Source organism: Lathamus discolor, chromosome 3 (assembly GCF_037157495.1).
Source record: "Lathamus discolor isolate bLatDis1 chromosome 3, bLatDis1.hap1, whole genome shotgun sequence".
Classification (NCBI taxonomy): Eukaryota; Metazoa; Chordata; class Aves; order Psittaciformes; family Psittacidae; genus Lathamus; species Lathamus discolor.
In genome coordinates this window covers 33,219,757-33,244,822 of record NC_088886.1, presented here as the reverse complement: position 1 = coordinate 33,244,822, position 25,066 = coordinate 33,219,757, and the positions used below count along the sequence as shown (strand labels likewise).

Sequence of the window (25,066 nt, the reverse complement as noted above, 5' to 3'; positions counted from 1 at the left end):
GGGGGGAACCCAAGCTTGTCTGTGTGGAAATGATTGCTTACCTACAGGAGCTGCTGTCTGAGGACTTAAGTTAAGCCATTGCTGCTGTATTCAGGAGACCTGTTCCAGGCAAAGGGTGAGAAGACAGTGTCAGACCACTTGCTCAGCATCCGGCAGGCAGATGCGTGACCCAGGCGGCAGAAGCTGTAACTACTCTTTGTCATGGCTCGAGGAGCACTTTTCCCACTCACTGTGTGGAACTGAGAGTTACTGGACTTGTACGTTAATAGAAGCAGTATCTTTTGAAATAGTTAGAAGGTGCGTTGAATGGAGGTGCCAGCCAGTCTGCAGATCCATGATGTCTTCAAAGGTTTACCTGAAATTTCATTTATTCAATGTCATATCTGTGAGCATTTGTCAGTATTTTGCAGGCAGGGCATGCTGTTAGGAAGCCTGGTCTAGGCTGGGAATTCCCAAACATAGCTGACCTAGTTGCCACTCTTGAGGATAAGCCTTGTGTTTCACAGGGGAAGTGACAGTAGCTCATAGCTCTTTGCCACATCTTGCAAATTTTTTTGACGAAATGGCAGTCCCCAGCACACTCGGGACCATGGAAGGGGTAATGGAAGGGGCTGCAGTGCTGTACTTAGCCAGGTACAGGTGCTGGAGAGGCCATTCCAGGGTCCTGTTTTTCTTGCATATCACTTAATGGAGTTTGTGTATTGCTACCTGTAGATACCTGAACAACCTTAAAGGGGTTGGTGGTGAGCGCTGTAATCCTCTTTAGGGCATATTCTTTTTCTAGCTAAAGCTTTATGTTTATTTTCTTTAATGGTTATGGTATTAAGTAATATTAGTGTTATGTAGTGTTAGATAGACGTAGCCTATATTTCTCTAAATCTGTCTCTAATACTGTCTAAAACCATATGCTTGGCAACCTAAGAGACATGAGTACAGGATGCAAATGTCGAAACATTAGGGATGTTTACAGAGCGTGCTAAGGTATGATTCATAGTGAAATCATTTTATGTTGTGAATTCATAGCTAAGTATTAGCAGAGTTCATATGACTACCAGAACTTGATAATGTGTGAAAACTGTGACAGAAAAGTCTGAGAAGACTCGTGTATCACTGTAAGAAATAAAATGAATAAACACTTCGGTAAACATGTTTTAAATGTTTGATCATCAAAGTAAATGATGGAAACTATATGGTCTTGTTTGGGGAAGCACATAAATATATGATGAATGTTAGAAGTTTGATGAAGCCCTCCTCAGTTTGATAGCAGTTTAAAGTTTTCCTCTAACAGAGCTTGTTCTTTTAGAATGATGCTGTGTTCAGGCATCCCCCCAAGGTCATAGCACCCAGCTGAATCATAGTGGCTTTTCATTTCATACTGTGTGCATTCATTAAGGTAGGATTTTTGGTTGTGTTAAGAGTTTGAAGAAATGGCTTTCTAGTGTACACATCCATCTGTTTTCATGCAGATGAAAGAATTGTGAGTTAGAAAATTTTCATTTTGGTGAATTAGAAACTACCGATTTCTTAATTCTTTAATGGAGGGATGCTCTTCTTAGAAAGGGAGAAACCTTCCTAACAAAAAAAAGCCTCTGCAAGACAGAATGTACAAAACCAAATGAATAAGACCTATTAGAAGTAGTTGAAAAAATGTTTTGTTGATAATTGTTGCATGAACATTCTCTGTTTAAAATATCTACATTTATTACTTCCTTCCAGAAGAAGAAAGCTGAGGGCAAAATGAAGTACAGAAAGTTTTTTCCAAAGCTTTTCTTTTTCTCTGAAAGCAAAGCACTTGCCATTCTTCCCCTTAAGTAGGTTTCTGTTTAGTCACAATGTAACTTACAGCAGCATAGGTAAATAGCTAATGGCAGGGAAAGCAGGTACAAACCAGTTACTGGGGAAGCCATCTATGGCAGCTCATTCTCCATTCCTACAAAGTTAATGGGCTTAACTTCAGTCATGGCTTAATTAATATGCAGATTATTTCCACTAGTAAAGATGATGGGCATTCTGGAGACAGTCATGTTATTTAATTTTTCCATGTTCCTACTTCTCCATGCCACCTTGCATTCTTTAAAAAATGCAATATGTACATAATACATTAATGTACAAATAAAAATAAATATGTTCCGATTTATAGTAATAAAATTTTTCACCTTCCCTTGCTTGGAGCGACACTTCGTGATGCTTTATAGTGAATGTACAAAGAGAGCATGGTGCTGCTTCCTTCGGCAAGATAATTTGGCTACAGTGGAGATTTGTTTTACATCATTTGTAAGTGATGTGGGCTGATTATTTCAATGGGTTATTTCCCAAATGGTAAATAATGTTAGTACTGCTTCCAAGTGGCAACATACTGTCCATAATTTCCCAAAAAAGGGGAAGTGACAAATTTGTTTTTGAGAAAGAAAGGAAAAAGCCAAGACAAATAAAGCTGAGAAATAAAAATATTTGCTCTTTGCCCCAAATCCTGAAATCAGAAGCTGATTAGAAGCTTCTCTTGCTTTGTAAAAGACAGACTGACTCGAACCAACTGTCTTTATCTCCTGTGTTGTTTTTCCTAGTGTTACCATTCCTGCTAATCTTTCCTGTCAGTGCTTTCCCAGCTCTCTTAAATCGTGTGTTTTTTTTCCAGGCTTGCTTGAAACTGAGAGGTAGAATAATACCCTTCTCCCTGAGGTATACTGCTGACTGTTTGCTTCTGCTGGAGGCTAGAGGTTAGAGATGGAGCCTGCTTAATGTATGTATTTGGAGTTTTTCTTTGAAATGATTAGTGCTCAAGTTCACTGAAAGTATGAATCCCCAAACTTCCTTTAAAATATAAGCCAGCAACTGGGGATAAGTAGTGGTTAACTACTTAAAGCTATTTTTGTTCTGTAGTTGGTGAAAATGTGAAAGACTTGATGTTTACGACATGAATTTCCACTTTCTTTTGCGGGTAAGCTTTCTGTACAAGCAGCAGATTATGAAAACATACATTTTGAAAAGTGGCAAAATGGTTCAAAATTATTCTTAAAGTGTTTCTTTTTTAGAGATGAACTGTCCTTATGTGCTTATCAAATCTCTTGCAAGTTGAGACGGATGCTTAATTCTTTCTCTGCAAAAAAGCTAAGCAAGCTTTTATTCAGATGAAAAGATTGCTGTTGGAATCTATTTAAAGATAAGTTGCAGAAGTTACTCTGACATGCTAGCTAAATTTTGTGGGAGTGTTTGCTGCTCTCAGTGTGCTACAGAGACACACATGTGCACTAATAGGAGAAGAGGGTGGTAAAGGAAATGAGAATATAAACTGCCATGCCATCTTATTACTTAAAGCAGAAAAACGAAAGTCCCAGTTTTCATATTGTCATCCCTTTTCTTCTTCCTTTTTTTTTTTTTTTTTTTTTTTTTGAAACAAACCAGAAAAAACCCAAACAACACAGAATTTCAGCCAAATAATTCAATGACAGAGACAGTAGGTTGGAAAGTTAACAGTGAAGTAAATGACCCCTCTTCCATATCATACTCTTCTGTGCTCAATACTCTTTAACGAAAAAGTATTAAAAATTCTCATTCTCTGAACATTCATGTGATGATCTGTAGTGTAGCAAATGCACAGGTTCAGCTGTTCGTGTTGGTGTTTTTCTTCCTTAGTGTCCAATACTTACCACTTTACATGTTCTGCACAAGGTTTTGAAAGCAGTTTAAATAGAAACAGAACTTTAAGGGGATTTACAAGTGTGCACACTATTTGCTTTACAGATGGACAAAGGATTTGATACATTGGCGAATGAGTCTTGAATTCCTGAGTTAGTTGTAAAGATGTGTATAGCGTGACTTGGCCTAAGATGTTCTAACAAGTTGGCCTTAGTGGTGTGAATTGTTTTTGTGATAGGTCCACTAAGTTCAGCATCTTTGCATTATTTATCGACATCTGCTCTATGTGTTGAAGGCTCTGGCTTGATCAGAAAGCAGTAAGGGCTTTCAGGAACAGTGCAGACAGACATGTATGCTGGCTGCTGCAGAATAAATAAGAAAGTAAATAAAACAGTGGTGTCTTCCTGCAAGTTTCTTTTACTGTGTTACTTAAGAAATAAGGTGGATATGTAATGAAGAGATGCCAAGCCAAAATCTGTGATGACATTTTCCATACACTGTAAAAAGGGGGTATTAAGGTATGGAAGTATCCATGAATTTTCAAAAGTCTACATTTTGGTTTTGTAGAATGGAGTTATTTATAAATTTAATGTGTGTGTGCGTATGTGTTAGGATGTGACATTTTAAACAAGATGTTTAGAAAGACCAGCCAAGAACGATGAAAACCACAATACTGTAATCCTGTGGCCACAGGCAAGTCCTTCAGTCCTTTTTCAATCTCGAGCAGCAGCACTGGGAAAACAGCATTCCTCTTCTGCATGATCTGAGTTGGAGACAAATTGTGTTCACAAATGAGTCATTTCACTGTGGAAATATGGGATGAATGAGGTAAATTTCAGTGACTCCTTTTTGTTTGTGGGTGGAGAAAGGAAAAGAACATCTCTAATATTTTTAGAGAACTATAAGTTGTAAACAAGAGTGAGCAGCTCCAGCATTTTTCTGTGTGCATAATAATATGGTGAGATTGAAAGGCAAAACAATCTTTGACCTTTGCTGCTTTTCATAACAAGGTTTGGAAAATGAAAAGATGACCAAGGTTTTGCACTCCTGAAGTCAGCAGGAGTTTAATGTCAAGCAGAGCTCATTTGTGCATTCATTTATTTGTGCTAAATAAAGCCAAACCAGTAGGTGCAAAATGGAGGATGTTAGTCAACTAAGAGATGCGAGTTCTTAGGTAAGTGGATGGTGGCAATGTTGATTTGGAAGGAAAATTTTGAGAAGTAGACTTCTAAGCTTCTCATTGTGTTCCCATGAAAAACATTCACCTCTGTGTAGAGGGGACCAGTGTCAAGAGCCATTCTTGAGAGCCATGGCTCAAAGCAGATGCAAAAACTAAGTTCCACATTCAGTCAGGAAAATTATTCTCTGAAAACTGTGTTCTTAGTGGAAATACACGGGCCAGTATAGTTCTGTTTTTTTTTTTTTTTTTTTTTTTCCTTTTAATTTTCTGTGGAATTTGACTTTTTAACTGCCCAAGAACAATTATATACTAAGACTCGTCATTGTTAACATTGATACAATGGAGTGGTGTCTGTAGCGGGGAGATTTGTGCATGTTGATTATTGTTCGTTTACTAGGAAAAAAAACTAGGAGGATGTGGAATTCTGCTGGCATGCAGACGAACTGAAGCTGTCCACTCTAGAGGGCTGTGACTAGCTGGAGCACACACAATGTTGGTAACATTCCTACGTGTAATTATGTAATTTGGGTTTTAGCATCTGCCTCTTTCTTAATTGCATAAATTATAACTGATACAAATTATTATGACAATGACAGTAATTGTAGGTAGATAATTTAGAGGAACAAAGATGTTGAAACTAATTTGATTGCTCCCCTAAATCATCTTGGGCTGCAGTTGTACATAAATGCTGCCATTTCTTCATTTTATGAGTTTGTTTTTTGTTTTTTTTTTCACTTTCAAGCTGCTTCTCAATATTCTAAAAGTCAGCCTGTTATTATCTCTGCATGGCATTTGGCATGCAGCTCCCAGCTAGGAATGAAAAAGGCTGTCATTGGTCCTCTCTGCACAAAATAGCTGGTCAGAACATTTCTGTATACAGGAACTGATATTCTCACCTTTTGAAGAGCAATTTCTGTGATGACTTGTAGAATATTTGACCTTCAGTGTAAAAGCCGCAGGCAGTACAATTTGCCTTTATAGTGGTTGTGTAGAGGTTTGGTTTTTTTGTGTGTGTGTCTTTCACTTTTCTGTAAATTGCAGTGATCCTTATTGAACTGGTTAGTCCTGTTCGCTCTTACAACCAAGTTACCAATAGTGGAGAAGAAGTGGTGTTTAAAAAAACATCCTTCTTTGAAAAGCTCATGTAATTAAAAGCTGCTTCAGAGCTGTATAAGGGCAGAGTCTTGAGTGACATGGTTTGGGGTGTGGTGTCCCTGCACATGGCAGGCAAGTTGGAACTGGATTATCTTAAGGTCTTTTCCAACCCAAACCATTCTGTGATTCTGTGAATCAAGTTTCTTCTCTTTTCTATGTAAGATGTACAATAACTTTTAGTTTTTAATTTTCTTCTTCCTGCAAACATTCTTCAATTGTTGCCCCTCAACTTAAAGGTAAAGGAAAATGTGTGTGATGTGTGGATAGCAAACCTGTCCACAAGGGGGGTATACCCCAAGCAATTCCAGGCCTGGCTTTTACTTGTGTTGGAGCGTACTTGCCAACTAGCAAAAATACGTAACCTTTCATTAATCTGAGGATGACTTGAGGAAGCTGCTCAGTAGAGAGGTGAGTGCACATAGCAGGGAGGTCTTTTAAATCTATTAGGTTGCTTTTTACTTATTTAATCTCCTATCAGAGGAGCTGCAAGAAGGACTTCAGGGGAATTTGGTATATTGTTCTTGGCAAATTTAATCTGGAAATTGTGCTTCTGAATTCTTGCCTGCATTTAAAAACATTTTCACTAATTTTTAAAACCTTGGTGTACTGTGGAATACTGTAGCACAAATAAACATTGTCAGCAATTAAAAGTTATCACAGCAAAGGAAAAATTGTTTTTCTGTTGAAAAGACTCCTGCATTAACATTCAGATATTTCACTGAAAAAAACAAATATTTAAATTTGCTCTGTCCACTGTTCTGTCAACTGTTGAGATTACTGATATGCTCCCTAATTTTGACTCAGAACTCAGTATATTGACCTCACAGAGTGTCACAGATACACACAAAGGGAGTGTCTGTTCAATTACTGTATCAGGGTAATAACTGTTCTTACTTGGGACCATAGTATTTTATATAAAAAAAAAGAGCTATTTCTCTTGATGGATAAGAGTATTGATTAAAACAAAGTTCATACTAAATAAGGGTTGGTTATTGTACATTGCTTGCCTGTGTTACAATCTACTGTATTGTGGTAGGTATTAAAGTCAGTTTAACACAAAGGTTTCAATTTTAAATTTAAAATAATACAGTTCACTTCAGGATAGTCTTTTCTGTCTGTGTATTAGCAAACAGTATTTCTGTGGTTAATGATTTGTCATAATCAGTGTCAGTGGGGTTTTGCTAGTTTTCTGTCAAGTAAGTAGAATTTTGCACTTTTATTATACTGGCCACTTTCATCTTAATATATTAATATCTTATCATCTTTCTTACCCTTTCCCTGGACAGGTTGACAAGGTCTTTTCTGTTTTACAGGACTGGTTTTGGGCTGGAAAACTCTGAGCAGCTGCTTGAGCATTTAAGAAGTTAGTTCTTTGCTACAGTTTTGTACTGCGTTTGAAATACAGTCCTGTGTGATGCATATTGTAGTAACTTTTGTTCAGTGGTGAAGATTAACCTGGAAATGCAGACCCCATCAGTGATTTTCAGTTTCTTTCCCTTCTCGATTGTTGCTTTTTTGCAGGTGAGGGCTGCCAGTGTTGAGATTGCATTGCATCACATGCAGTTTTTCATACTGAGGCAGAAGAGCTGACCTTTGTAGCAGCTGGGCAACAAATTCCTGGAAAGCATTGCTGGGTTTACTCATTCCTTCCTAGCTTGTATTCGTTAATTATTTTTATTCCCACTGAATTATATATAACCAGAAGACAGCAAGCACTTGGTAAAAGAATGCTGGCATCATTCTTTGCTCGTGTATAATCTTGATGAGAGCCTGATGCTCCAAAGTACTCAGTGTGCTCCTTTCCTTGAGGGCATGAGGATACTTGTTGGCCTTCTGTAAGATTAGGGACTGTAAGAGCAATTAACCATGTACAGTGGTTTACTGATAAATAGAAACACATGTAAGTTCTTTCCTAGTACTGAAAAAAACCCATCAATTTTTATGGATTCATCTTTGAAAAGAGCACTTTTCAGAAGATTAGGAAAGGACTGTGTGTGGGAGATACTCCATACGGTAAGCTAATCTTAAAACTGAGACATAGCGAATGTCTTTCACTGGCACTAAGTTAGCAGTAAGTTTATGACTGCCAGTGTAGAAGGGAAATAAGACATGATTCTAAGAAAAGAGAACTATTTGTTCATTTAGGACCATTTGAGTAGCTTATTTAGAGATGGGATAATTTAAAAATAAGACAGTGAAATTTCTTGGAAATTAGTTGCTTAGAATAATTTTTTAATACTAGGATGGTATTTACAGCATAAAAACTCTTTAACCTGAAGTCAGATTATGTATTGGTGTTTAAATCAGTGATAGTGCTGTTAGCCAGAAGCTTTAATTGTATGATCATAGACCAGCCAGATTAGGCTCACCAACATGCAGTCATCATAACATGGCGATATGCTAAACTCTAAAGCTAAGACTTCCTCTTCTTTGCATCCATGTGTATTCAACATGATAAAAGTGTTTCTAAAAAGTGTGTACTTCAGCAGATTTTGTGCTTGCCCCTGTGAGCTCCTTTGCCAGCCACTTTTGTGATATGCTGTATGAATTTCAGAATCTTGATAAGGTTCAGTATCTCAAAGATGGTCATTCATCTGATGCCCTTTGAAAAATTCTTACCTATATGCACGTTTCCTGCCTTCAAAATGATTATACTGAATCACAGAATCACAGAATCACAGAATCCCAAGGGTTGGAAGGGACCTAAAAAGATCATCTAGTCCAACCCCCCTGCAAGAGCAGGGTAACCTACAGTACATCACACAGGAACTTGTCCAGGCGGGCCTTGAATATCTCCAGTGTAGGAGACTCCACAACCCCCCTGGGCAACCTGTTCCAGTGCTCTGTCACTCTTACAGTAAAGAAGTTCTTCCTGATGTTAACGTGGAACTTCCTATGCTCCAGTTTACACCCATTGCCCCTTGTCCTATCACTGGATATCACTGAAAAAAGCCTAGCTCCATCATCCTGACACCTACCCTTTACATATTTGTAAACATTGATGAGGTCACCCCTCAGTCTCCTCTTCTCCAAGCTAAAGAGACCCAGCTCCCTCAGCCTCTCCTCATAAGGGAGATGTTCCACTCCCTTAATCATCTTTGTGGCTCTGCGCTGGACTCCTTCAAGCAATTCCCTGTCCTTCTTGAATTGAGGGGCCCAGAACTGGACACAATATTCCAGATGCGGCCTCACCAAGGCTGAGTAGAGGGGGAGGAGAACCTCTCTTGACCTACTAACCACTCCCTTTCTAATGCACCCTAAGATGCCATTTGCCTTCTTGGCCACAAGAGCACATTGCTGGCTCATGGTCATCCTCCTATCCACCAGGACCCCCAGGTCCCTTTCCCCTTCACTATTTTCCAGCAGGTCAACCCCCAACCTGTACTGGTACATGGGGTTGTTCTTCCCCAGATGCAAGACTCTACACTTGCCCTTGTTAAATTTCATCAAGTTTCTCCCCGCCCAACTCTCCAGCCTGTCCAGGTCTCGCTGAATGGCAGCACAGTCCTCTGGTGTGTCAGCCACTCCTCCCAGTTTTGTGTCATCAGCAAACTTGCTGAGGGTGCACTCAGTTCCCTCATCCAGGTCATTGATGAAAATATTAAACAGCACCGGTCCCAGCACCGACCCCTGAGGAACTCCACTAGTCACAGACCTCCAGCTAGATTCTGCGCCATTGACCACAACTCTCTGCCTTCTTCCTTTCAACCAGTTCTCGATCCACCTCACTACTTGATCGTCAAGCCCACACTTCCTTAGCTTATCTATGAGGATGCTGTGGGAGACAGTATCAAATGCCTTACTGAAATCAAGAAAAACTACATCTACCGCTCTACCATCATCCCTCCACCTAGTCACTTCCTCATAGAAGGCTATAAGGTTGGTCATACATGACTTCCCCCTCATGATACTATGTGAATAAATCCATCAAAGCCTAAGGTACACAAGTGTTACTGTAGCAAATGCCAGCAGTACCTGCAGGTTGGCTTCACCCGTGAGCTGCAGGGGTAACACTCCAGCCCTGTGTTCTGTGACTGTGCTGAAAAAACACCATAGTGAAGCACTCAAATTGCCTGTTAACAGAAAACTGAAGTATATAGTGGCAGGTCAGCTTCTAAACGGGTTTACTGTTCTGTCTTATCCAGTATACTTGGTGTGGGATCTTGAAGGCTTTTCTGATGCTAATCCATACCTACTCGCTATGAGCTCAGATGTTCTATGAAATTCTCCACAGTGCTAGATTATTATCTAGCAGTGATTATTTTGCTAGGGTTTTATTTTTTGGTGTGATTTTTGGGAAGCATGAATTTCCAACAGGTTTAAGTGACAGGAATGGTAATGAACATGGTAACTGTCCTTTTTCTTCCATGAGGTATTAGATGAAATCCATGTCAGGTTCTGTTCTAGAGCAACATACTAGTTTTCCTTGTACGATGCAGATACGTGCCTCTTAATTAATGGGTGTGTGCTCATCAGCACAGTTGGGAATGATTAATACAGCTCACAGCAACATCTTTGCTCATAATACAGTGATTCAGCACTTCTTCATGTTTCTGAGCAAGGAACAGGGCTGCAGCCATCCCCTAATTGCTGTCAGCCTTGTATACGACCAGTGTTTTCTGCTTGGGTCGTGTGCTTTGCCCATCCTCTGCACTTGTGGTCTCTTAGTTAACCTACCACAAGTTAACTTACATAGGTGTTATACCCTGGAGATAGCAATTGAATAGCATCATTCATTAAAACAAAACAACTTACATAGTCTCTGCTGCTTTTCATTTTGAAATAAGAAAATGATCTTGGCACAGGGCATTTCCTAGGGATTAATGACTGGCTGGGGTTAATGGCCCTTGGCTGCACTGTGGGCCATCAGCTCCTCCCAGCTGGTCATTAATCTGCAGGAAATGCTCTGTGCCAAGATCATTATTGTTGTATTTGGGTTCTTTGAGAGCTGAATTCAGGAACCAACACTGCTCTAATGTGTGAGAGCCTGCTGGGCTTTCTTACATTTAGACCCTACATTTTTTTTTTTTTTTCCCTGAGCTTATCTGAAATTTCCAAACGTTTCACTTAATGGAAAGTGACTGTAACGCTTCAGGTCCTTTCAAAATATTTCACTGAGAAACAGCCAAAGTAATGCTAAACTTCATGTGGTGAAGGTAAAAGTTCTGTGTAGCAATCAGTTTTGGAAAGAGTATGCACTTTGGGGTAGTCTCTGCCTTTTGGCGTAGTCTCTGCCTTTTGGTGTAGCCTAGAACAGCAAACAGGGTGTTGTACTTGGCATGGGAACTTGAAGGCTGTTTTGACAGGCAGTGCGTCTGTGCTTCGTTCTGTGATGTGGGATTGTATTATGATCTGCATAAGCTGTAAACCACTTCTTCAGGCAGAGATGGTTCCCATTTTGAGGAGATTTTTGCTTTCTTGGAAAATTCAGAGTGAGATGAGATGTACTAATTTTCCCCCTACCACCTGCTGACAGGGTGCAAGAAGTGGGGTTTCTGTTCATTTTCCCAGTATGATTTCAAATTTAGAAAGCACAACTTTTTTATATTGATTCTGTATAGTAAGTTCATGAAGCTTTGTCGTACTCTGCACTGAAATTAGTTTAGGGTTGAACAGGAAATTCCAGGAAAAAAACCCAGCAAACCCCCCAAAATCCCCAAACTAAAAGATCCTTCAAGTAGGTGGGTTCAGTATTGAGGCCTGGAAGTGGCAATTCATGACTACTGTGATATTTATTAAAACAAACCAATCCCAAACCCCACAAAACTGAACACCACCCCCACCCCAACTACCAATCTTCTGCTTACAAAAAAAAAATTTGATCATACTAGAACATATTAGAAATAAGGTTATTAGGAAGCGGAGCTTGCATGGCAAGTAACTGCAGTGTTGAGGAACTCAAATAGTGGTAAAGTCGGGACTGTGCATACATCTAATGTTCCTGGATGGCCATTTGTATTTCAGTGAATTAATGAAATTAATTCAGTTAGTTAATTCACTGAAGAGAACAAAAAACAATGTTTTGCCTTGATTATTTTTTTTTTTTCTTCTTAAATGCTTTTTCCTTGTTCCTTCCTTTCTCTCTGTGATTCAGACTTTAGAGACCTCTCTGTAAAGTCTCCTGCTTTTTCCTTTGGAAGCTTTGCAGATAGGCAGCCTGTGCTGTTCTCTTCCCAGTTCTCAGATGTCCCATGCTGTGAAGCTGCTTTGGGTCAACAGGAAACCTTCGTAACATGCCTTTCAGGTCTTGAAGATGCCGCAGTGTGCATGAGATATGAAGACAGCAGCAAGCTTAATAGAGACTGTCACATCTGTATAGACCTTTTGATGGATTTAGTAGGATTTCAGCAAAGAGAGGGAGAGACATTTCGTTAGGAGAAGAGGTCCTCTATCAGGTCTATATACAGACTCCTACAGATCTACAGATTCAGTGTGAGGTTTGGAATTTTTTGGATGAAAGTATATTCATGACCCAGTCCTTGTGTATACAAGTCAAGGCTTATTCCTGTTATCGCAGAGAGAACACTCTGAAGTTGTTCCTTGTAATAGTAATTATGAACTGTCAGTCTAAAACTTTTACCTAGAAAATATGATATGACAAGAAATAAGGCTTACTAATACTTTATAAGTAAACAACACTGTTGTAGCTACTTAGGTTGCATTTTTATAACAGAATGATAATTCCTGCTCCATCAGTAAGCCTGTAACAAGGAGAAGACAGCCTTCCATGTTACTAGCTTGCCATGTGCTTTTAAAAATAGATGTTTATGTTTTGCCACTTACTGGTGAACATCACTGAATATATGAGATGATGTAGGTACCTCAGAAAGTTCATAATGTTGTCGATGCACTCGAGAGACTCCATTTACAGAAGCAAAACAAAATGCAGTGAATAGCAAGGGAGAAATGACAGACTGCCTTTTGTTTGCCTAATCCGGGAAGATGTAAAAGAAGGGAAAAAATTTTTGCTCATAAGGAAGCCTTAATCAAATTCCACATTGTTTCTATTTTGCTGCTAATCTAGTAATCTTTTATTGCTCTCAGTCAATAACCTTTATGCAGAAGATACCTAATCTGTACTGCAGCCTTTTGAGTTGGTGGGCATCAATTTCTTTTTGCTTTCTCACAAAGACTGTGGTTTGTGCTTTTGTGGGTTTTGTTGTTTTTTTTTTTATTTCTTTTGGAGGGAAGGAGAGGGAAAAGGGGGGTCCTAGGAGAAGAGTATTAAAGCTGGGATAAATAGATTTCTCAGCCTGTTCTTTCTTTGTACTCAGCCTTGATAATGACTGGTCAGAAGGGGTCCCTGGTACGAAGAAGCAAGGAACCTCCTTTTAACTATACTGACCTTGGTAGCTGAGAGGATAGTTGGATCTTTGTACGTGAAACCTGGTATGTGGCAGTGTTTTCACCACAGAGTGACTTGTTTTCTCCAACTGCATCCTGCCTGTGTCTGCAGGCTCAATGAAATCCCATGAAAACCTCACCCCTGTTGCGCCATCTCTCAGTCTAGTGAAGTCAATAGAAATTTTGCTGTGTTCTTCGTTAAAGAAGCTTTGAGAAAAAAACCCAACATTTGGTGCAGTGGAGATGCATAGCCTGTATCTGACCCTCTGCTGCTGTTTGTGAAGTTGCTTTTAACATTACAAAGCAGTTGTCATTTGTCAGCATTCTTAATTTAGCTGCTTGTATACATGTATCTAATTTCCTAAAGTACATACAGTGATAAACCAGGCTCTGCATCCTTATTTGTTGGGAGAGATAACAAACTTTTATAAGTCTTTACTTTTTGTCAAATGTAACTTTGAAATACTGCTTATGATGTCCGGTATGCTGAAATATTTTTCTTTGCTAGTCTCTGTATGTGAAAACAGAGGTATTTGTTGCTTGTTGCTTTTAGAATTACTGGGTTTGCAAATGATGAACCAGCTAATGAGTATTTTGTAGTCAGCAGTGTAAACAAGACTGAAGAGTTCAATATGATATTGGGGTGGGGGTTGATGCTCTCTTTACTGTATGGTTAGAAAACCTGTCAGAAATGGAATAAATATTAATTAAAAAAAATGCTGCAGGCAACATTTCAGTTAAAATTAATTTTAAATGGAGAATTCTAAAGCTGTCTTGTTGGAGGTAAAACCATCAGGATCTGAGATGAGCTAGGTAAGATTTTCTGAGGTACTCAGAGGGATGCCAGTATTTCATTGTTATGCACCATACTTGTTTGACCTACTGTAGCTTTGTTTCTGTTTTCAGGAATCATGCAAGTTTTATCTTGCTGTAATGTTTTTCTAGCTGCCTTAGTGTTTACAGAGCAGTATTATGTACTCCAGCTATAAAGTAAGAGCATGGCAAACTGTGGAAGCATATTTTATCTATTGCATGCACTATTAATTAATTCCAAAGAAAGATGATTTCATTATCTGTTATTTTTGATTGTAAAAAAAAAATAAAAAACCGTGTAGTTCTGTACATTTCTTAGCTTAATTTTAGCTGTCATTTCTCCTTACTTTGCATTTTCTACCTGCCAAACAGTTGAATGTGTTATCCCAATAAAGAGATGGAGGCTGTGATACTGACTTATTAGAAAAGTAACTGCCAATAACACTTTAAAAACTTGTTAGCCAGATACTTCTCTCTGTATAAGTGTTGCTTAGTTTTGTTGGCTTCAGCAGAAATTTATCATTCTCTTTGAAATGTGGAACATCTTAGAGGAAAGAAAGACAGACTCTTAGCATTTTACAAACCCCATGATACCAGGAGGACTCAGTTTGCAATCATAAAGAGAAGCAGTCATGCCCAAGAGACATCACTACTGGACTAAGAAAAATGTTTGCCAATCAGCAATATATAATGAATAATGAACAGTATTTGTCATCTACCTGAAAGTGGGGCACTGCAATGCAAATGGTACAGCTGGTATTCTTTAATTGCAGCTGGATTAATAAAATGTAATTTTTACAGCCCATTTGCAATACACCACTGGGGAATACATTTTATTACCACTTTGGGTGTCTTTTTAGTTAATAAATTTGTGCCTTTTGAGCATAACTGTTTGGCTTCAAATCCCAGATACAAGTTTATTAAAAATTGTAATAGTTCTTGGAGACTATAAAATGAAATGAAGTGCACAAAATGTGCATTTCTAGTGCTTGAGTTTAAAACCATTTTTTTACTTGATTAATTTCAGTGTTTCCAACACTAGAAAGTATTGAATTTAAATAATTATTAAATATTTAACCAACCAGACATATAGCATTATTTTCAAGAGTTGATTTGTGTTTGTTAGTAATTAAAGATTCAGAATGGCACTGAGAGGATGTGGTTGTGATACCTAGTTTTTAAAATTTATACAATGTTTATGCAAAGCAGTGGCACTGCAGGGAAGCAGAACTAATATTTGAAGTCAGAAACAAGAATGAGACAGTAGTTACATGATGTGATTTACAGAACAAGGCTGACCTGCTCAGGAATAGTTGGCTGGCCTTTTAAGGATAAAATGGTTCTTAAAGCTGAGGGTAAATCAGTTCTTGGCTGTTGGCTAATTTGCCTTTCCTTATCGCAGCGAAACTCTCGAAACAACTATCAGAGACTGAAAGCTACCTCTGGTCAAAATTGCTTCTCTACAAACTCCATCAGGCAACCAGGGTAGTTTCTGTTACTTATGAAAAGGAGCCCTGCTCAAGATGCTGCTCTCCACATTCATGTACTTGCATATCTTTGCTGTCTGTATTAAGCAGTTATTCTGATTTAACTATTATGAAATACCGTGAAACAAATAGCTTTCTTATTTTTGGGATGCTTCCATTCTCATTATTTTCAAGTTTTAAGATGGTAGTATATGAAGTTGTGGCTGCCCCATCCCTGGAAGTGTTCAAGGCCAGGCTGAATCAGGCTTTGAGCAACCTCGTCTAGCGGAAAATGTCACTGCCTGTGGCAGGGCTATGTGTGTGTGTGAACTAGATGACCTTTAAGGTCCCTTCCAACCCATTCTATGATCTTTGTAGTGATGTGGAAAACCAGTTTTGCTCTGGTGTTTAGCCAGAGCCATTAGTGTCACTAGTGGCTAGCCATATTTTAGATTGAATACATTCCTGTTATTTCTTCATCCTTATAAGATCATAGAATCATAGAATAGTTAGGGTTGGAAAGGACCTCAAGATCATCTAGTTCCAACCCCCCTGCCATGGAGAGGGACACCTCACACTAAACCATCCCACACAAGGCTTCATCCAACCTGGCCTTGAACACCGCCAGGGATGGAGCACTCACAAGATTTTAGTCTGAAAATTAAAATTGGTCTATGCGAAGGGAATCGTCTCCCATTCTCAGTTTATTCCAGTCTTATCCAAATTAATGAGTCAGGATTAATGCAGTTCTGTGGTGGATGAATGTGCAATTTAGAAAAAGGCTAAGGTGAGAAAAAGAGAAACTTGGAGAGCTTGCTTTGAGCAAACACTAAATATAATGTGTCTTTGCTACCCTCTGATAAATCCTCTTATCTCTGAGCATTGTGGGGAAGGGAGAGATGAAAGATGAACCTAGCCCTCAGTTAAAAATAAATTTGCTTGAAGGTGAGGGTGGGTAAAAGGGACTATGTTAAGCTTGAACTATAATTACTGCATCTGTGTCAGGGTTTGAAGTACCATACACTGCACAAAGCTTCTACAGAAGAGCAGTCTAGCTATAGTCCTGTTGGGTTTTTTTGTTCTTGTTTTCCTTGCTGCAAGATAAGTGAACTTGACTGGGTTACTTTCATGTGATGATTGTACTTGTGTGAAATGACAATTGAAAATAATTCTTTTTCATTTTTCATTTTTTTTTCCCCTCATTTTTAAGTCTTTAAGGAATCTGAGCTTCAAAACTCAAAATGAACAACAGATACAAGCTTGCGGTACCTCTTACAACATAAAAAAATGTCTCTGAATTTAAACCTTGGGACATTATGATGTGTCATATGGTTGTCAGTAGAACAAGATCTGTCTTATATGTGCACTCATTATTACACTATGACCATGGGAATCATGGCTGAAAGGTTTTCTGTTAGACAGCCCGACATATGACTTGCTAGGTTCTCAAGAAAAAAATCTGTATCAGATGCAGAGGTACAGATGCACACTGTTTGTATTCAGTGATGTGCCAGTATAAATGTTGCTGAAGGATGTCCTGTGAATTAATTTTTCTTGGTAATTAATTGTCTAAAAGTTTGAGTGGGTAAGTTAGGAGAAATTCTTCATGAGTATTGCATCACCTGGAGGAGAATGTTAAAATTTCGAAAGTCCATTAAGCTGGTAACTCATGCTTGTGCCTTCTGAAAATTCTCCCTTCTCCTGCCTCTTCATTTTCACAGATAGATTAAAATTGGGAGTACTGATTAAAAACACAGTAGTAATTTGGATTTGCTTGTGGTGTAAGCAGTCAGATTGTAGTTAGTTATTATTTTGGGGCACTAAGGAAATAGCCTGTGAGCATTTATATTGATCATTGTTCTGTCTCCACATTTTTCAGTGTATTCACTGCTATGGTATTATACACCCTTTGTGAATACAAAGATGCTTATGAAATGTAAAGGCTGACTGTAGTTAATTTTGCATCAAGAAGGACTCCCTGCCATAGTGTTCAGCTGAGCCATTGTGAATAACCCTCAGTTCTGAACACTGGCATAAAGCGCTTTTTTTGTCTGTGCATGATGTGAGTGTTCTGAAGCCTTTGGTGTATTTTAAAATGCGAAATCAACTGGGCTTTTAGCTGCTCGTAACTGACAGAGCAGTTTTGCTTTGTTTGGGCCTGCGAAAATGGCATGCGAAAATCTTCGTTGTGTGATTTATTTTGGGGGTGGATATCTATGGACCTTAACAGTTCCGTGAATATTCTATTTATTTATATATAGAGAGACACAAAATAACTGTATATGTTTATTACAGAAGTATGTACCTGACTTCAGTCACTGAGCTTTCTTAATAATTTCTTGTGAACTCTCAGTGTTGGACTATATGTGAACAAGATTTCCATAATATCCTTTTAATGTGAATAGTATTTTGTAATAGTAAAGCCAGCAGGAAAATAAAATTCAGGAAACAATTTTGCCACAATTAAATGGGAGGTGAAAGTACAATTCTGACGATTAAATTGGATTCTTCTTTAGAACAGATGCGATAGAAGGATATGGCAGTCTTTAGGAAGCATAAAACGCAGTTAACCAGCACCAGTGTTTAGTCACTTGCTAATAATGTATGTGGTTTCTAATGACTTCTGTAGTTTGCCACGACACACTGTTTAACACAATCAAATCTAATTGGCCAGAAAATTTTTCTTGGAATGTCATAGTCTATGACTATGTTTTTACTGTCATTGTTTCGGCTTCTTTTACATCACCCCAACCTTTACTGCTTCATTAAGTCTTAAATTAGACTGTGACAATCAGCCTATTTTATTACATTTATCAAAAGAAAGACATATACATGACAAAGTCAAAGGGGAGGCTCGAGCATCATATTTTATGTAGTGGTTAGCAGTTTCTTGAGAGTTATCAAAGGCAGGGATCCTTTATTTGTAATTAAATACTCCTCACTTTAAAATCATGACTAATAAATGTCAAGTGCAAGAAGAGGCACTATTATTCAGTGAAAGTCCTTGGATATGTTTTAGAGGAAAACCAGGTAGGCATGAAGGTGGTTAGTTTTTGAAATGTTGTAGGGTTGTTTTCATTACAAAATCCTAGAGTTAACCACTTCAGATAAAGCTCAGAAATCGTTGAAACATTTGGGGAGCTCTTACCCTACAGGAAGCTCTTGACATTTATGGTAATTAAAAGTGAAGGTGTCTATTAAATATGTAAGTTGTTCAAATAAACACCGAAATAGTATGAGACTGTAAGGGTTGAATGTATCTTAATTAGAGCTGGTCAAAACTGTTGAGTGAAATTGTGTTCTGGGTTTGATGGTGGTTGGGTTTTTATGTTTCAATGAGATGCAAAAATTTCAAGGAAATATCGACATAAATGCTGTGGGAGCGATCTGGAATGAGGTCGCTCTACAGAAATACTCTGGTGGTTAGCAGATGCAGCTTGGTTGCTGCAAAGCAAGGATTTGCAGTCCCTTCTCCCTCCCTTGCTCTTGTCCATTCTACACTCACATGGAGCAGGAAAAGAGACCTCCTTCTTAATTTTCAAAATCTTAATGTTTCTCTGTGGAATAGAGCCTCATTTTTCCAGTTGTTCCCAGCTGCAGTTTCCCAGCTGCTTGTCCTGATCCTGACTTCTCAGCATTAACTCAGGTGTTAGGATTTAAGAGTATCTAATGATGCTCTTAATATTACAGTGTTTATGGCCAAATTTTGAAACCAAATTTTCCTATGGGGCAGTATTAGCAAAAAGTTATTAGTGCTTAGTGCAGGCTTAAAGGCTGCAGAAATAAAGAGTAACCTGTAGAGAAAAATACTATTGACGCCACTTATTTGACTGTAAGTCTGTTTGACTAAAAGTTGCAGAGTGCACCCAAACCATGTTTCCTATTGAGTTTATTCTTGCCAATTACAGTGACATTTGGGTGCTTTCCTGCCATACAATGAGATAGTCTCTAGGTTGGGTTTGATTATTTTTGTTTGTTTGCGATTTTTTTTTTTTTTTGGTGGGGGGGGTGTCTTGTGTTTTTTTTGTGGGTTTTTTTTTTTATATTTATATTCTTATTTGCTTTCTTTTTTTTTTTCCTCCTGTTAAAGGAAAAATGTGTGGATCTTGATTTATGTAACCATTAAGGATGCATTGAAAATACGTCTAGTTGAACTAACATGGAGCAGATGCTTTTACTATTGTGTTTTATAGTAATGGGCACTGTAAGTGAAGCACAGCAATAGAAATAGCATTGTAATTGGAAAGGCAGTTTCTTCCCAGTGATGAAAGACTCCCCTGCAAAATAGTGTCTTCCCAGTTTGTTGCTTTGTTTCACAGTGGGCAGTCCATTTTTTGGTGATGGAAACAACCAGAATATAATAGTGTTAGCAGAGGAAGCTATGGCACTTTATAATATCTTCTTAAAAATAATAATAAAAACCCCCGTTTTTGGGTACCATTTTAATTCAGCTTTGAAAGTTACTTCAAAGAATGTTACGGAAACGTGTTTCAATGTATTTTATGAGAGATTTTGAGCATGTGATTATAAGACTGGATAAAATTGATCCTCTCCCTCCTCTGTAAATGGAAGACTTTTCAGTGTACTTTTCCATGAATTAGCTTTTTTTGTACTTCCTTTTCCGCACATGCCCTGGAGAAAAGCATGCAATCTACTGTTACTCTGAGGTAAGCTGGATTTCAATGTAGTCTGTTTCCAATGAAATGAAATTGTTTATTAGTTTCGCAGTTCTGGAGAACAGAGGCACCCTTGGGTTTTTATTAAGCTGATGAGGGATACGTTAGCCTGTACGTCCAGAGAGGACTGATGCTAATTGGGCTTTTCACTTTGATAAAGTCCTTGGTTTCAGTGATGATACGCAGGTCAGACTCATCTTTTAATTAAACAAAAATAAAATCATATGCTGGAATGATGGAACTGTTGAGCAGTTTTTATATGCAAGTATGCTCTCTTGTGGTAAGCCATTTTATTGAATCCTCCACCAGTACTGGAGTTTGACCAATTTTATTTAAAACTATAATTTTTCTAATCTATTATTCTTTAATCATGCCGTGTGTTTTAGCAGGGTTTGCAGTGTGTCACAGTGGCAGAGCTCTGGATGGAGTATGTGTATATATTTGGAAGTTCTGTGCCGTATAGCGAGTGATATTCAGCGCTTGAACAGCGCATGACTTCTCTGGTAGCACCCAGCTTGCTGTGAAATCAGGTGCTATTTGGCTAACAATGCTTATAAGATTTAGGACAAGATACTTGCATAGCCTCTAAACATCAGGTAGAAAAGGAAAGAGGGGTTCTCGTTCTAAAGTGTCTTTGTCAAATTTTAGTAGCTGCATGATTTGTGCTTGTTACGACAGTTAACATGCTGGTTAATTGAGACTGAGCCTTGGAAGTTTAGTTCTTCTAGCCTTGCTCAATAATCAAGAGGAAAAAAAAAAAATAAGACAAAACAACCCAGACTTTGCTCTGCTATGGGTACTTCTGGGAGGCCTGAGCTGCAAATGTGTATTCCTTTCCTCAGCATCGCAGTAGTACTATCACAAGTGTATATATATAAATTCAAGGAGAGTAAAACCAAATTCCTCTCAGTTGTCTCCTCTCAGGTAAATCATCAAGACTGCGTTAACCTTCATGATTAGCCTAAGATTCAGGAAGTATAATTTAATAACTAGTCAAGATGCCTCTAATAATTTTTTTCCTTATTGCAGCTGGGGTTTCTAACCAGATTTTTTACCTACTGAATAATTTATGTATAAATTTCTTTCCTGTTTTGCCTGGAGGTGAGGATAGCCAAATGTCAGTAAAAACATGAGGTTATGTTAAGTGATCTCAATCACGCAAGTCCTTGTATATATTTCCCTTCAAGGGATATAAGGTCCTCAAGAGGAATTTCAGAGAATGTTTCTTGAAGACAGTGATATTCTAGAGTCAATTTAAACTACAAACACTCAGCATGCTTCATGTAAACACAACTGCCATTGACTTCTGTGGAAGTTTTGGCAGCCTGGTGACTCAAAAGATCACATTCCCATGGTTGCAGAGATGATGTGATGTTTGCTGCTGTGCATGAATGTTTTAATGTCAAAACAATCAATTATTCAGCAGGTGTGGGCTATAGTAGAATGATCTCACTTGGCACAGAAGTTGGATAATATGTAGGAGAGAAGGAGATGGATGGGATAAGAGCATGCTGGAGTCATACCTTCCGTTATCTGGAGCTTAATTTAGTTGAGGAGATGAACAGCATTTTTAAAAGAACTTTTTGATGCATGCATGTTACTTCTTTTGTTGTTCTTTAATTGCAGGTAGGTATTCATTAATGAGAACTGAAAAGTGAAACCATGTCTTCCAGTTTTCTTCCATTTTTATGTAATCTGAAAGAAACAGCGAGTTTAAGAGGTTGAGCATGTGACATGTTGACTCAGCTCCTCCTAAGAGCTTAATAGGACCTTGAGCAGAAACCTGTGCTAGAAACTTAATATAAATATTTTATGGAGAAATTGAGAAATATTTTGAGGCACAGAAGTTGGTTGAACAGCATCAGCAGTTTCAAGCCATAGAAGGCAGGCAATAAATTGCACTGTTTGCAGTGAAAACTTTGTATGAAAGTGTCACCTGTGAAGCTAGGATTTTCAGATGATGCTGTATTACTGAATGTACATACACAGCCATATGCTACTGATGCTGTTTTACTGCATCAGATTACACATAACATTCATGTGCAGTCTCTCTTGTCTGTAATGAATGTTTTCAGTTGAAGACTTTTTGCATGGGACTGGCTGCTGTATTTGGCAGCCATTGTCTCTCCTGTATTGTTTTTTAACTTTCAAGTTGATTTTGTTTCCTGCTGTCCTTCACACTTCTCTTTTTCCTCCATGTCCTCACTCACACTCATTTTCCCATTCCAATACTTGAAACTCCCAGGTGTTTCAAAACAAATGTTTTCATTTGAAGTTTCAATTATCAGCTACTCAAGTCAGAAACCCTTCATCCATCTTTGATATTGATTCAGCTTTCTGTGGTATATATGTGGGGTAAATATAAGCTAGTATACTTTTTTCTTCTGGTTCAATATGTTCTCTTAAAGCTTTCATTCAACTGGTTTCCTGTTTGATCAGATTTTCTGTCTCTTTCTCACCAGAGAGTTCTGACAAGGTAAATACAGAACAAGGAAACAGCAGCTTCCATTCTACCCCAGCTATGTCAATTTAGGACACAGAATTATGCATTAATTAAATAACAATAAATACATCTCTGAAATACATGGCTGGTTCAGTGCTTGACTTTGCAATATTAATATATTTTTGTAATTGTTCAGTTTTCTAGGTAGGCTGAATAATTTTAATCAGTCATGAAATACAGGATCATAGTAGTGGCCACAGAGTTGATCAACATCTAGCTGTGTTCCTGGAAGCTACAGATCTATAAACAGACACTGCTTGTTATCTGTGAAAGAGGAAGACCACTAGTGGTTTATCTGGATAAGGATGAGGGGGATGCACAGCTTGTTAGTGTGGTTCACATATGTTTCCAGGTGAGAAATTTGTAGTCTGGAGTATTTTAGGCTCCTCAGTAAGAGTTCTGGATAAGCGTTGTTGTCCATGAGTCTCACTGCTCTCTGACCATTTCTGCTCTCTTTGGCCTCTGTTTTCTATGCATCCAAACCTTCCTGGTCTGCTTTTGTTGTGTTGAGAACTCTCTAAAAGCAGGCATGCTGTGGTAAGTTTTCATGTCTCTTATAGGTGAAATAATGAAGTAACATTTCAGGAACCTATAGAAACTTCTGATCTTCAGTTGAGAAAATCAGATGCCATGGAGTGTTAAGTTGGCAGTCCAACATACAGACAGGACTGTCTTGTATGTCTGTTAACCATGTAAATTATGTGAAAACTGTTAGTTTTTTCCACTCTTTTATATTCTGTCTTTTAGTGTCCAGTGCTCAGAACCTGCATTGCTTTGAATTTTTTATTTTATTTCTGATATGATTATGAGGCAAACTGTTTATAATGCGCATTCTCCTATGTCTAGGAGAGTAAGATTTACTAAGTAACTCCTTTCTGTAGTAGGTTAATGTTTGAATTAATAGTAAGGTTTACCTAACTTTGGGCAGAAGGAGAATAATATGGGAGTTTTGTTGGTGTTCCAATTGAAAATGTTTAAGGGCTGAAGACCTATTCTAATAGAATGAGTGATATTTTATCTTTTCTCTACATACTCATTTTTACTCTTGGAAAGATGGAAGCAGTCAGGTATACTCGTTTTCCACAATGAATAAAATTATTTCTGTGTTGGAAATAAACAGCCAGTCACCAAATCTGAAGGCCTATTTTCTTCTAAGTAGGTGATTTTCAAATAACTAATTCAGTCATATGCAGAATACTCATGTTCCTAAAAGCGTTCTGATTTTTGTATGTCTGCTGGCAAGGTTTTCTGTCTATGAACCTGGAAACAAATTTCAAAGCTATCAATTTTCATAGCCACATTTATCAGTTTGGCAACAGTTCCTTCTGAGCTGGATGCTAAACATCGTTATTTTAAGTTATTAACTATGCTTACTGTAAATCACACAAATCTGCCCAGTTCTGCTAGCAAAGTGGTGTGAGGCTCACAGGGTGGTACTGGTACATATATTTGTGACATATGCTTCTGTTCAGAAAATAACTTTATTTTCATGTTTTTGAGAAAAAAAGAATACTGTCTGGTGGAGAGGATAATTTTGAGCAGTATTCCTATCTTGTGAAGAAAACTATTGAGCATATGGAGTTCCTAATATTTTACTTTTTGTCTTTCAAACAGGAACTGTTTCTGTTCTCTGATCCTTAAAATCAATCTTTCAGCTGAAAAACATGTAGAAATAACAGGTTACTTTCTAAAGTAACATTTAGAAGCTCCAGCTGGAGTCTGGCATCTTTTGCATTTGGTTGCTGCATACAAACAACCCCATCTCCCAATTCAACTTTTTGCCCCAAAGAGCTTAAAATAAAATTTGATGGCAGTGGGTGTAGCTGGAGGAGCAAAAATTAATGTGAAGTAGCCGTGCCTGTCACAGAGAGCAGAAGTCAACAGCTCCTTTATCCATCGTCAAGTGTTCGCTGGGCGTTATAGCCAAAAAGTCTTTTTTGGGGCAGGCTTCCATGCAGTTGTGTATGCCTGGAGTATTGTGTGCAGTTCTGGTGTCCTCAACATAAAAAGGACATGGAACTGTTGGAACAAGTCCAGAGGAGGGCCACGAAGATGATCAGGGGACTGGAGCACCTCCCGTATGAAGACAGGCTGAGGAAGTTGGGGCTGTTCAGCCTGGAGAAGAGAAGGCTGCGTGGAGACCTCATAGCAGCCTTCCAGTGTCTGAAAGGGGCCTATAGGGATGCTGGGGAGGGACTCTTCATTAGGGACTGTAGTGACAGAACAAGGGGTAACGGGTTAAAACTTAAACAGGGGAAGTTTAGATTGGATATAAGGAGGAAATTCTTTCCTG

At 38.3% G+C, this 25,066-nt stretch overlaps 1 protein-coding gene across 7 annotated transcripts in view; it reads left to right on the top strand.

Moving 5' to 3' along the window:
- The window catches only part of NAALADL2 (N-acetylated alpha-linked acidic dipeptidase like 2), a 672,041-nt gene that overhangs the window by 65,855 nt on the left and 581,120 nt on the right, over nt 1–25,066 (top strand). For 4 of the 7 annotated variants that reach the window (XM_065674548.1, XM_065674547.1, XM_065674550.1 and 1 more), the window contains exon 3: nt 2,636–2,740. The exons of the other annotated variants lie outside the window; for them this stretch is intronic. The gene's annotated coding sequence lies outside the window, so the exon portion shown is untranslated. The remainder of the gene's footprint in view (nt 1–2,635; nt 2,741–25,066) is intronic. 7 annotated transcript variants of the gene reach the window in all.